Source organism: Heteronotia binoei, chromosome 21 (assembly GCF_032191835.1).
Source record: "Heteronotia binoei isolate CCM8104 ecotype False Entrance Well chromosome 21, APGP_CSIRO_Hbin_v1, whole genome shotgun sequence".
Taxonomy (NCBI): domain Eukaryota; kingdom Metazoa; phylum Chordata; class Lepidosauria; order Squamata; family Gekkonidae; genus Heteronotia; species Heteronotia binoei.
This window is the reverse complement of record NC_083243.1, coordinates 159,966,160-159,979,832: the sequence shown is the minus strand read 5'-3', so window position 1 is coordinate 159,979,832 and position 13,673 is coordinate 159,966,160.

Genomic DNA, 13,673 nt, shown 5'->3' with positions numbered 1-13,673 from the left:
CTTCAACATTTTGGCAGAAGTTCTGTTCAATTTGATGGGGGGTGATTAAGTCTCTGTCACATACATACATATGAACCCTGAGTGCAAGGGGGAAGAGGGGTAACTTAAAACACACACTGGGTACAGGGGTGTGAGAGAACTCAACTGTGGTGGCAGCTGCCACTGAAACATTTAAAAAAAATCTGCACAGGTAATCAGATCTCTGATGGCCAATCTAAATGTTGGGAAGAGTTCTACCTGCCCCCAATCACTTTCTTAAAAACAGTTGGTGGGCTCCAGGAAAGTAGGCGGTAGGCACCATGTTGGAGAGCTCTGTTCTGCACCTTCTTTAAGGAAGCTCGCAGGGACTTATGGGGATAAGAAACTTCTGGAGTTCTGGAAAGGAAGTTTTTAAAAAGAGTGCTTCACTCCATGCAATGAAGTTTAATACTTGCAGTAATCAACAGTTGTAGTAAATATTCTTGCCAAATATTACATTACATCACCAGCCAGTACTGTGATATATCATTTAAACCAGGCCTCAGTTTTGCTTCTTTTAGTCAGCCTGTTTCTTGACCAGTTCTTCCCTTGCTCTTGCCTCTTCCTCAGGCATACTATCACTCTTTATTATATGTGCTGTAAAGTTCTTTTTTCCCAAAACCTTAATCAGAGATGTTCTTCTGACCTCAATTTTCTGCCTTTGCTTCCCTTTTCCTCAAATCTGATTCTCTTTCTAACCCTTCTGTCAGATTCCTCTTGTTCTTAATCCATTGCTTGCTCTCCCCCCTTCCTTCAGTAAACTAGCCTTTAGTTTCCCCGTTTTTTAACACTTCGCTTCCCTGTCTGTAGATATTCCCTGAATGAGATTTTAATCCCAACCTAGTTGACAGTTTTCCTTTCTCCTGCCAAAGAGCTGCTCTTCTTTCAGTTCCTGAGTATTGTGAACTGTCACACCAACTCCATCCTTCAGTGTGAGCAGCTCTGCTGTCATAAACACAATAGTATATAAATATTCAGCTATTACAAACTGGGGTGGGAGGGGGAAGCATGCTGTCAAAAGATTTAGCAGCTGTAATAGCTTTGCTTATTGTGTGGCTGGCAGACACATTAGCCCATCTGCATTGCAGCTCAGTGTGCAGCTTCTAATTACTGATGCAGAGAACTTCTCAGTCACAATATTGGGAACTAGGTTTTTAGGTGTTTAAGGCTGTAGTACTAAGCATGCATATTTGGAACAAAATCCCATTTAAATGAATGGGATTTAGGAAACGTGATTAAAATGGAGTTTTAAGGCAACAATCACATGCACTCTTGGGAGACCCACTGAAGCCAAGGAAACCCTATTGAAATCCATGGGTCTGACCAAGAAATTATGTATGGAATTGCTGACAAGGAAAAATTTTACAAGCTCAGGGAGTTATATATTTTAGTAGACCTTTGCTAAGGAAGAAAATCAGAGCCTCTCTCTTCATTCTTCATCATGAATTGGGGAGCAGATACAAAGCTCTGCTGGAGCAGCAAAAGCAGGGATAGCAGAAAGCAGCAGCTTATCATATCTTCCTTAGAAGGAATGCAATCAGGCTGGTAATCATGCTCCACATTATTTTGGAACTTACCCAGAATAGACAAAAATGGTACAAAATGGATAACAAATGGTTCTGTTTGCAGCATGATCAGTCAGTGTGCATGTATTGCAAATTGCATGTCATGCAAACTAGGCTGTCTGGATTTTGGGACTTGGGCTGTGATAACCCAACTTTTAATTGTGACCCAAGACAGAAATTTAGCAGATGAATTTTTTTTTCTTGGCATGGACCTGATTGAAAGAACAAGTTTCGTCTTCCATATTTTTGTGTCTTGTTTCTTGTTGAGCGACCAGTAGAAAAGGTAGCAGCCATATTTGGAACATCATGGAGATTCCTTTGTGTACAATAAAAGTTCAGAAAAGGGGAGAAAGCAATTCCTATGAAAACATTTTCAAAACTCTTCAGCAATTTTTTTCTGAGAAGTTACTGGCAAGAATCCATTTAGTAGACATTTCAATAATTGATTGCGTTGTTTTTAGTTTTTTTCTGGTACGGATTGTGCTTTAAATGGCGTTGTTTATGCTTAATCTTTCCCCCAGTGGGTCTGTAGTTCATCATCTTTTCTACATTAGACAAGTGTCAATTTGAGTTATAGAGGAATTTTGCTTATTGTTTGTAGCTTTAAGTATGGAGCAGCAGGAATATCCCCAGCATGACTTTTTTTAATTGGATAAAACACCTTTGGAGTCAGTGGTGTCAAAGTGCTCTTCAATATTTGCCACACTATTTGACAAGCATTGTGTCTTCCACTATCAGTGCTGTGTTGCTATCGTGGTGCTGTCTTTCCTCTGAGCAGTATTCAATAGCTAAGGCCTTGTAGATTAACTTTCAAATGAATGAAAATCAATATGCCATGTGCAGCCTGGCTGCAATAGTCTAACGATTTTCTCCATTTCACACTTTTGTGATTGGATCAGTGTACATACCTGTAGACATTTGAAAACAGGCTTTGATATACCTGAGCTGAGACATGTACCTTGAAAGCCGATCCTTTAATGGGCAGCCTCCTTTCATGCTTCCACATATATTGTGGAATGTGTGCTTCTACATAGGGATCCAGTTGGTACACTTTCTCCCATTTTTGGTAGGGAAAACACATGGTTTGGGCCCTTGTAAACCTAAGCCTCAATCCAGAGGACCCATGTTGGGCGTTATTTGAGGAACATTCCTTAGAGGCGAGGTTTGTGCTTGCTTCTGCTTCATGGAAGAAGGGCTTTTTCTGTAGCAGAAACTCCTTTGCATATTAGGTCACACACCCCTGATGTAGCCAATCCTCCAAGAGCTTACAGAGCTCTTAGTACAGGGCCTACTGAAAGCTCCAGGAGGACTGGCTCCATCAGGAGTGTGTGGTCTAATATGCAAAGGAGTTCCTGCTACAAAAAAAGCCCTGCATGGAAGGATTGTTCAACTGTTTAAATGTTTGAATTGGCCCTTGATTTAGGGTTGCCAATATCTGGTTAGTGCCTGGAGAGCTCCCAGTTCCCCTGGAGAAAATGGCTACTTTGGAGGGTGGACTCTGTAGCATGACACCTTGCTGAGGTCCCTTCCTTGCCAAACTCTGCACTCCTCAGGTTCCTGAAGCTGCCAACCCTACCTTGATCTGATACGGTCATTTCTACATAAGCCAGAAATTGTCCTGACTTGATTTCGGGTGAAACTAAAGCCTTTATTGGTTGTTTTACTAGCTGTATTAATTCAAATAACACTTATTGATATCTTATAATGGCTGAACAACAGACTTTAGTTTCCTATTCTGCCCTCTTCATAAATGCTATTCTTCCCTTTTCATAAATGCTATTGTTAACTGATTTACAACAGTCATCATACATTTGGTTTTCAATAGTATCATGTTTTTAGTTTCTGTAGATCTGACATGTTATTCAGTGTCTGGCTGCTATTTTTCTTTTAGAATCTAGCACTGCTATCTGTAATAGTTTTAAGTGAAGAAAGAAACAGGAGCTTTAGGTATGCAAATTAGGTGCTCTGAGGATTCCCACTGAGCTGTGGATTGCTGACTTCCAGGTAGTGCCTGGAGATCTCCTGCTATTACAGTTGATATCCAAATGATCAAGTTCAGTTCCTCTAGAGAAAATGGTTGCTTTGGAAGGCAGATTCTATGGCATTATACCCTGCTGAGGTCCCTCCCCTCCCCAAACCCTGCTCTTCCCAGACTCCACCCCCCCAATCTCCAGGTATTTCCCAGCCCAGAGATGGCAACCCTAATTTCAGTCTGTTCATAAAACAGTATGGCCCTTTCTGCCTGAGTTTGCAAAGATTTGGGGAATGCACTGAAGGTTTTGGAAAGACAGACTACAATTTTGGTTGCAAAGAGGCGGGTGGGGGGGGGAGACCATGTTAGTCTGTTGCAAAATAAAGCAAAAGTCCAGTGGCACCTTAAAAATTAACTATTTCTATATGAGCTTTCATGAGTCCTGGCTCAATTCAGATATGCAGAGGGATGCCAAGCTGGGAATTCTATTCAAAGGGTAGATTAGAAGAAAGGGGAGGAGTTAAGGCAGAGAAATTTGGTGTGAATTCCATTATGAGTATTTCAAATATAAGGGAAGGGATGGAGGGAAAAAAGTAGGAGTCATGAAACTTCCAAGTGTGAATTTGGAGAACTCATGATGATTCACATCTGTCTTTCTGCCTTAATCCCTCATTTTCTACCTTACATAGAGAATTTACAGTTGAAAGACTCATGATGAAATTCATCCTGAAAATCTCTGCCTTATCCCCTCCCCTTGCCATTATCTTCTACTTGAGTAGAATTCCTTGTTTGATCTCCTTCCATAGATCAAAAGAAGAGAGCTGTGACTCGCAAAATATGGTATTGAAATAAATGTTGTTAATGGTCAAAGTGCTCCTGGACTTTTATAGCGTTGTAGCACTTGACAGAATCACATTTCAGCTAGAATTCTGCTTCTAATTCTGGCAAAAGTTCTAGCATATCCCAGCTGGTGCCCAGTGTTGGTAAAGAAAGGAATCAGTAGAGTTTCCTTTCTACTGTTGTAGGTACATATAGTTGTCCTTCTTTCATGTTTATTAAATAAGTCAAAGCTCCCCTCTAGTTTTAATTTGAAATTATTTATAACCAGAGTTTGCTTTTTAAAGATGTGAGATTTCCTAGGACAAGCTATCGTTTGTTTTCTTTATTTTTCTAGTAGGCTATTTACAAACCATCTTAAACAGAGAAGAAATGAGTCCTGGTGAACAGTCCTGAACCAGAAAGAGAGGCAAATATATTACTGCTAGATAGACACAACAGTTTCAGTACAGAAACAAGTCAGTGTATGCCTGCAGCATGCGGAACAGACATAGAAAAGGTAGTATGCAGGAGTTTCCCTAGGCTCCTCGTAAATTTCCAAGTGGTGTCTTTCTCTTTTTTAAAAAACATTCTGTGAAATGCAACTCTGGGACCATTAGATGTTGTGCCAGTGAAAGTGATAGGAAATGAGAGAAGACATTTCCTGGCCCCAGAAGTTTAATGATTTGTCAGTCAATTAACTGGAGGTCAGATGCATCCTCAGGTTGCTGGTGTTATACGCCAGCAGGCTGCATTGTCAAATTCTTGAGGCTTCAATCTAAAGAAGCTGTCATGGTATTACAGCATCGAATCTAACCAGTGGCTGCCCAGCTAGTGAGCCATACAAAGTGCTTTTTTTGCTAATCGTAATAGTCTTTCAGCCACTTTGCAGTGATTGTTATGTCACATTTCCTGCCTGTCCTCTCCCAGTGCTGCAGTGAACTTTCAGAATCCTGCTTGCTATAGCTTGGAGGCCAAAGAGACTATGAGCATTGGAGAGGGGGTGCCTCAGGATTCTTCCTGCTGTCCTGAAGCCCTTAAAGCTACTGGTAGAAGCTTCAGTCTTTGAATTGTGAACTTGAACTTTGGTTTCATTAGTTCCACAAAGCAAGACTATAGAGGATGATTTACAAATGGGGTTGTACCAAACTAAACTTCCATATATACTGAGATCTTCTAGGTATTTGACAGTCTTCCTGTTTTCACAGTTCCAAGGAGGCAGCAAAAGTGTGCTTTTGTTCATGATGCTCACCTGAACTTGTAAACAAAAGACGCTTCCTCATACTGAACCAGATCATTGATCTATGGGGGTCAGTATTGTCTGTTATGACAGGCAGTAGCTCTGCAGTGTCTCAGGTAAAAGTATTTCACATCACCTTTTAGTCAGCCCTTTTATGCTGGAGATGGTGTGGCTTGAACCTGATGCCCATTGCATGCCAGAGAGATAGGGTTGCCAAGTCCAATTCAAGAAATATCTGGGGACTTTGGGGGTGGAGCCAGGAGACTTTGGGGGTGGAGCCAGGAGACATTAGAGGTGGAGCCAAGATCAAGGCTGTGACAAGCATAACTGAACTCCAAAGGGAGTTCTGGCCATCACATTTAAAGGGACGGCACACCTTTTCAATTCCTTCCTTCCATAGGAAATAATGAAGGATAGGGGCACCTTCGTTTGGGGCTCATAGAATTGGACCCCCTGGTCCAATCTTTTTGAAACTTGGGGGTATTTTGAGGAGAGGCACTAGATGCTATACTGAAAATTTGGTGCCTCTACACCAAAAAACAACCCCCCCCCCCAGAGCCCCAGATACCTGCGGATCAATTCTCCATGATTTTCTATGGGAATAAATCTCCATAGGGAATAATAGAGTTCCCAGAAGACATTTCCCTCCCCTTCCCCCGCTTTCTGATGACTCTGAAGCGGGGGGAGGGCCTCCAAACCAGGGGATCCCCTGCCCCCACCTGGGGATTGGCAACCTACAGAGAGATGCTCTGTTACTAAGCCACAGCCCCACCACTTGACAGGCGTTTGTGATATGGAGCTCTGATACTTACTTTTGCTGACCAATTCATGGAACTATGGTTAGATTTTAAAAGATATTGTTTACTTACTATACCTCACCTTTCTTTATAATGTAACTCCATGTGGCTTTCACAGGGCTCCCTGGAGGTCTCCCTTCCAGGTCATGACCAGACTGAGACCTGCTTAGGTTCTTGCTTAGCACATTATGGGCCTTCCAACCTGAGACCATGTAGATTTTTGCCATAATCGTCATTTCCTGTAGTAGTCTCTGCCAGCACACTCCACTGCTGAAACAAGAGTAAAATTGAAATCAAAGAAATAAAGGGGAAATATATTTATTCTGTCTCACCTGTCAGTCTTAATGCATCATCAAAGTATGAAAGGTCCAGGGGAAAGGCAGCTCTTGCTTATATGTGCTAGGTTTTTGGTCTCAAACTCTACCCTGGCATCTGCATTAGAGTGGTATGGATGGGAGCAATCTCCCCATAATATTTGCAGATAGAAAGACTGTTCAAACTTTATTTTTGAAAGCAGCAAGGGCAAGGGGATTGCAAGTGTGATATCATGGGAACACTTTCAAGGGATAATGTAATAGTAAACACTATTGAACTTTTTATGGAAGTTGAGAACTGCGGCTTTAGTGTTCAAGTATAAAGTCCTGAGAAGCAAAGTGGGTATGCATATATGGCTCCTCATGGGGCACAGTCCTGCTCTCCGCATAGAGAGGGCTGAGTGTGAAGACTTATGCCACCCTGGGCAAGCAGGCCAAAGGACTTTGTCTCTTCCAGCCTTGTCTGCTTATGCTTCCTGTGGTTGAAACAGAAGCAAACTTGCATTCAGTGGGCCTGTGTTACTTACGGCCTGAAGAAGGGGAACAATGGCCACAAAATTCAACTACTGGCAAGATGAGCAGTGATGGGTGCCTGAAATATTTGTATCCAAGGACTCAGAGCATTTCATAAAATAATAACTAATGGTTTCCACAACAATAAAAATTCAAACAGTACCGGTAAGTAACAGTAACATACCATTTAACCCATCCTAAAAAGCTGAAAGCCTTCCCCCTTCAGTTTTCTAGCCATCTAGCCAAAACCATAATTTCAAGCACTATCCAATAATACTGAACTGCCATTTGGTCAAGGAAGAAGTCCACCTCTAGAAGACCAGGCCTCAGATTCAGTGGGAGCTCACAGGAGCATAGCTTCTGAACCTTTCTGAGAGTTCCATCTCTTTGTCCATTGAATAGTATTGCAGCTGCAGAACAATCCCCGAATGAGCTCCACCACCTATTTTTCTACAAAACAACCCCTGCAGAAGACTATCCCACTCCACAGTGGTGGTGCTGCAACCAAGTAGGACATGGACTTGGACACAGCAGGAGTGTATCCTCCTGGAGGGAAGGATGTATATGCAAGCAGTGGTGGTATATGTAAGTGGTGACCATTGCTGTCACTTTTACTGAGGAGAAAGTGTTAAGCTTTGCTCTCCTCTTGTCTACCCTCTACCATCTTGCTTTGGTTCAATATGGACCCTCCAAGCCTTGCTCTTCATGTAAGGCAAAAAGGTCCAAACAAAATAATTGTTGCTATAGTACTGTGTAATAGAAGATAACAACAGATCATAAGGAAGAGCTTTTGATTTAGACTTCCTGGGTTTCAGCACCTCGAGCTTGGAGGTGGTTGGAGGAGCTCGGCTCCAATGACCCCCCCCCCCCGAATCGGACGGTAGAAGGGGCGCTACAGCCATAGCATCCCGAGGGGGGCCTTGAGAGGGGGCCTTGTCAGCAAGGAACAATGGCGGTTGTTCTCTGTTCTTTCTGTCTGCTCTGGTGCTCCTGCCGCCAAGATCGCCATGATGGAAGCAAGAGATGATTGCCCGACTGCTTTTCTCTTTCAATAAGCTTCTGATGCATTATTCTTCTACCTTAATCACAGGAATTCTACCATGAAAGTAAGTCAGCTTTCTAACAATACCAGCTAATGGATCTTTTAACATAACAACAATTGGAACTGTTCCAAAAGAAAGGGGAAGAGGAGGGAAATTCCCCCCCCCTTCTCCGCAAGGAAGGCTTCAGAAAGCAAAGAACAAATTGGAAAACTTCCAACAGTTTAAATTGAACTGAGCAAATATATTTGAACTGATTTGGTTTATAAATAAATAAGTGTCAATGAGGTCACCTGATTACAACACAGTCTGAACAAAAATGGGATATGCTTACAAGAGAAATGTATGTGATGCTTAATTAGGACTGAAATGGTTACAATTGAAATGCAGGAGGAAAATTTGAAGCTGAAGGAAACAGGTTAACTGGGTCTTTGAGCTATTCTCTAACTTTGATTAACAGACTGAGTCTTTTCTGCGGAGGAAATGGCAGTTCAAACTAAAGCATGTGATATTATGATTAACATAACCTCCTTAAAGCAGGAACTTGGTCATTTAGCAGAGTTGATGCAGTGAAAATGAAAATCTACATGAGCAAAGCAATAAAGAGACCCCAGTTATGTGTATCAAAGAGAAAAAAAGTTAAAGATTCATTGGGAAAGGTCTGGAAGAAAATCAAAATGGAGACGATGTGCGTAGTTGTAAAAATGAGACGGAAATCAACATCGACTATAGCATTCACGGGAGGAAGTGATGAAGTGAAGATCGTACCACTTCCAGCAAAACAGATGGAGATATCAAGGGGAGAAAAGGCAAATTTCAGCAAAATGATCAAATTTTGGAAAACTTTTAAAAAGAAGAGATTATAAACTGTTTTTGTTTTGTTTTTTTGCTCCGTTCTTTTTTTTTACATCTAGCTGGTTAATATTGAATCAATAAAAGGGGCCAATAAGTGATTCTGTAATTGCAAATGAGGCTTTAAGAATTGGGATGCCTTTTTCAGTTTGTTATACTTATCTATGGAAGTTAAATAGAATAATGTAATTAAGAGTGGGCTAAGGAGATTGTATGAGTTTTTATTTACCTAAATATAAACAAGTGTGGAAGATGAGGTAATTATTGTATATTAACTTGTGTTTTTCAGAGCACTATTAAAACAGGATTAGCAGTTTCCAAAATTTTTAAAGAATTCTAAATGTTTAAAGTAGATAAAAAGTCAATTTGGGTAAATTTGTAATAAGACAGGCAACACAAATATTTTGTAATCTTAAGGATCTGCTCCTGAAATTTCTGACAAGAGAAACTGTCTATAACGAAATAGATAAACTACTGTGTTTTCTGTTTTTGCTTTCTCTCTCTGCTAAAAATAAGTAAATTAACATTAAGAATAAAGGAACTCTATTTACCTTTTATGCTTATGTTAACTGCTAATATTGTCAAACCAATTAGTTAGCTTTTATTTTTAATACTGCTAAATTTAAACAGTCAGCTCTGTTTCATGGTTCGTTCCTCTGCCTTTCTCATTTGTATGTACTGAAGACGAATAGTTTAGATTTATATTATAAACCACAGAATAGTTAAAAGTATATAACAAAATAAGAAGACTAGAATTAAAGGGTTATAATGGGTAAAATTTTAAGGCTTTCAGGTAGAAAGAATTTGATATTTTGTCTTGAGGTAGAAATGTAGCAGGTATATATACTGCTTCTCTTTATTTCTTAGTATTTTTGTTTATGTTTTTCTTTCTTGTATCCCCTTCCTTGGGTAAGCCATAGCTCTGGCAGAGGTTGTCCTTGAAAGGGCAGCTGCTGTGAGAGCCCTCTTCAGCCCCACCCACCTCACAGGGTGTCTATTGTGGGGGAGGAAGTTAAAGGAGATTGTGAGCTGCTCTGAGACTCTTTGGAGTGGAGGGCGGGATATAAATCCAATATCATCATCATCGTCTTCTTCCCTATTTTCTGTAACCCCGCATTTCCTACCCTCGTTATATTCAAACTGAATAAAAAAAATTAAAATCAGGAAGAGCTTTTGTTTCCATTGACACAGTTAGACCTAATGTATAAGGCAAGTTCATGAGTGACAATGCCCTTTGTTATTCCCCTTAAATCCTGATATCATTAGCACAGAAGTAAAAAAACTTATACAATATATTAACACACTGGTAAGGATTATTTCTTAATTGCCATCACCAGCCTACTTTCCAGGAGGCATGCAACCTTCAATACAGTGTCTTGTCAAGAAATGATGTAACCAGGCAGTCTGTTGGTATAAAAACAATGCCAGACCTCTTAGAGTTAGAACAGACTTTTGGATGCTCAGAGGTGGGGGGATATGATTCAGATCAGGGCTGCACTGAGTAAGGAATGAGTGGGATTAACTCTTCCCCCCCTTGAATAGTTTTGCAAAATGAAAATTACCTCCCCCAATGTTGTTTTTAGCTCTCAAAGGAAAAAATGGGGGCAAAAGATGGGATGCCCCTTTAGGTTTCTTTGAAAGATTTGTGGAGGGACAGTCTTGCTAAATGAAACAATATGGAGAGAAAAATTAAACTTCTCTTTTTTCCTCTCCATGTTTAGCCCCAATCTGAACCGAGCTTCTGTGGGAACTAGAGATGAGCACAAATTCACAAACAGACCCTTGTTTGAGCACCAACAGCGCTGGTTCATGGTTCTTGAGCCAGGGATCCAGGAGAACATCCCCCCCACCCCGCTGCACAAACCCTTCCCAAACATCCATGGAGGTACATGAAGTTCAGGGAGGGTTCATGCAGTACTGAAGGCATTTAAATACCTTTGGAGCCTGACCAGAAGTGAGCTCCAGAACACATTTAAATACCATCAGAGCCCACCACCATCCCTGTCGCACTTCTCCTTGGGTTATTTCTATGCTGCAATTCCTTTTTTCCCCTCATGTTTCTCTGCTGCAAAGGGTGTTACTGCTTTTCATTCGCCCCACTGACCGCCCCCCCGTTACCAGCCAATAGCCTGAGGGGACTAGGCAACCCTATGTCCATGCCTGGATCACTTCAGAGTGACTGCTTTGGGTTCCATCACTCTTCTCCATCTCAGATCCACTCCCTTTCCCCCTTGGGTTTTCTGCCAAAAATGTTCCAGTCATTGCCTTGGCTTTGCCTCCTTTTCTGCATCTCTAACAACCACCACTTTCTGGGGGATGTACTATAAAGAATGACAGGATGGCCCATTGGAAACAATTGAAGAGGCTTGAAGGCCCTTTGGAAATAATGGGAGCCAGGAATGCCAATTGACTTGCATGGGCTCCATTGAAATACATTACAGCACAAGAAAAAGTCACAAAGAAAATGTGGAATGGATTTTCCATTAAGATATCTGGACATCTACTAAATTGCAAAAGATTGGGCAAAGTTTATATTGCCTCTGCAGTACAGCAAAAGGAGGAGGCGATCTAAGAAAGAAAACAGTTATGAACAATTTCAGTTGTTACCTTTATTGGCATTAAAGGAGAGATAAAAGAGAGGAAAGAAAAAAATAGATGTATACACATAAGCATACAAATAGATAAAACATGCCAACATAAGTCAAGACAAAAGAACATTCTAAAAGGATCTAAAATCTGTACAAAAATAATTCAAAAGTCAGTCTGTCTAATACAAATTAAAATTACAATACATTACTGCGTATAAAAAGAGCAGCCTGCAAAAACTTTGCCACAGCGTCAGTTGTGTTCCAATCTTTGTTGTTTAATAGATACAGCAGTTTATAGGAATCAGGAAGCTCTAAGATACTATCAAGGATTGACAATAAAATGCTGTGGTGAATATTAACATAATAACAACATTCTAGTAACACACGAGACACCATTTCAATGGACCCACATGCGCAAAGACATAGTCTGTTAGCAAAAGGTGTACTGTTAAATCTCCCTATTAAAATCGCTGAAGGGAGGGCATTGAACCTAGCAAGAGAAAAGATTGTGCGTAACACTGGAGTCTGAAGTTGGTAAAAGTAGCTAGCAGGAAGGCCCACAGTAGGCAAGATTCCATGATTAAGGGGGGAACATGTCTTATTAGCTGCATTGTACAGTGCAGATAGCTCTTCCTTATTGTTCACATTGCCTCTAATTCTGAAAGGGAGAGAAGAGATTCAAAGGGAATATTCAGTGTTCTTAGTTTGTTTTCAATATTGACCAGCCATGAGGACAAAATATTAGATTCTGTCAGGAATTGGGCATAGTAGCTGGAGGGCTCAGATCTATAGCGTCATCGAAGCCAAAATTTAAAGGTCATAGACCATGCTCTTGTGGTCATAAAATTTTGGCCACATTTCAGACATAAAGCCGCATATGGTACACAAGATGAAACACCCAAAATCTTCCGTAGAAAGCCTGAGTGTACTTGTTTGACTGCTTTATTTATTGAATCGATCCAAATAGGGGCTCCATAGAGTAATTGAGGACCAATTTTCAAATTAAAAACTTTTACACAGCTGGAACATATATTGGTTCCCTCTTCCAGAGAAGTAGAAGTGCAAAAGTACATTAACATTAGCATTATTAATTGTTACTTTGCATTGTTGAGTCCTTGATGTAGCAGCCTGGAATGCAAACCTAAGTACTTCAAGTGTTTTACTTGTTTGAGCTTGTGCTCACCCACCCTCCCAAGTATATTGCTGTCTAGATTTGGAGAAGATTAATACTTTTGATTTCTCACAATTTAATTCCAATTGATTGATTTTACAGTCCTCTTGACAGTGATTCAATAGCTGAAGTAAACCTACTTGGGAGCAGGACAATAGGACAGCGTTGTCTGCATAAAGCAAAATTGGGACATTATCATAGGTGACCTAAAACATTTATTAAGAAAATATATATAAAATGCTATGGTAATATAAAACAGAAACAGAATAAGTGAAGGACTGTATGATCAGATGGTTGAAGAATTTAGAAGAGAATATTTCTATGAGCCAGTGGGAAAACTTGAGAACAAAAGAAATCAAGTTTACTGAATCCCAAATCCTGAGGGAGAACTGGTATGGAATGTTCTTTAAAATGGTGCACCACACCCAAAGAAACTGCAAAAGCTAACAAGAGCCACAATAACAGATATTGGAAACGCAAGAGAACAGATTCAACATTCTATCATATGTGGTGGTCCTGCAACAAAGCCAAAAAATATTGGATAAAGATCCATGAAGAAATACAAAAGATATTAAAAGTTAACCTCCCGATTAATAAAAAATACGCCACTAATTATATTACTGTCTAACACAGGGATGTCAAACTCACAACCCAAGGGCCAAATGAGGCCCCAGAGGGCTCCTATCAGATCCCCGAGCAACTGACTGTCTTCTGCTTCCTTCTCTTGCTTCCTTCTGTATCACAGCTTGCTTTGCAAGGCCTGCTCAATCACACAGGAGCTACAGAG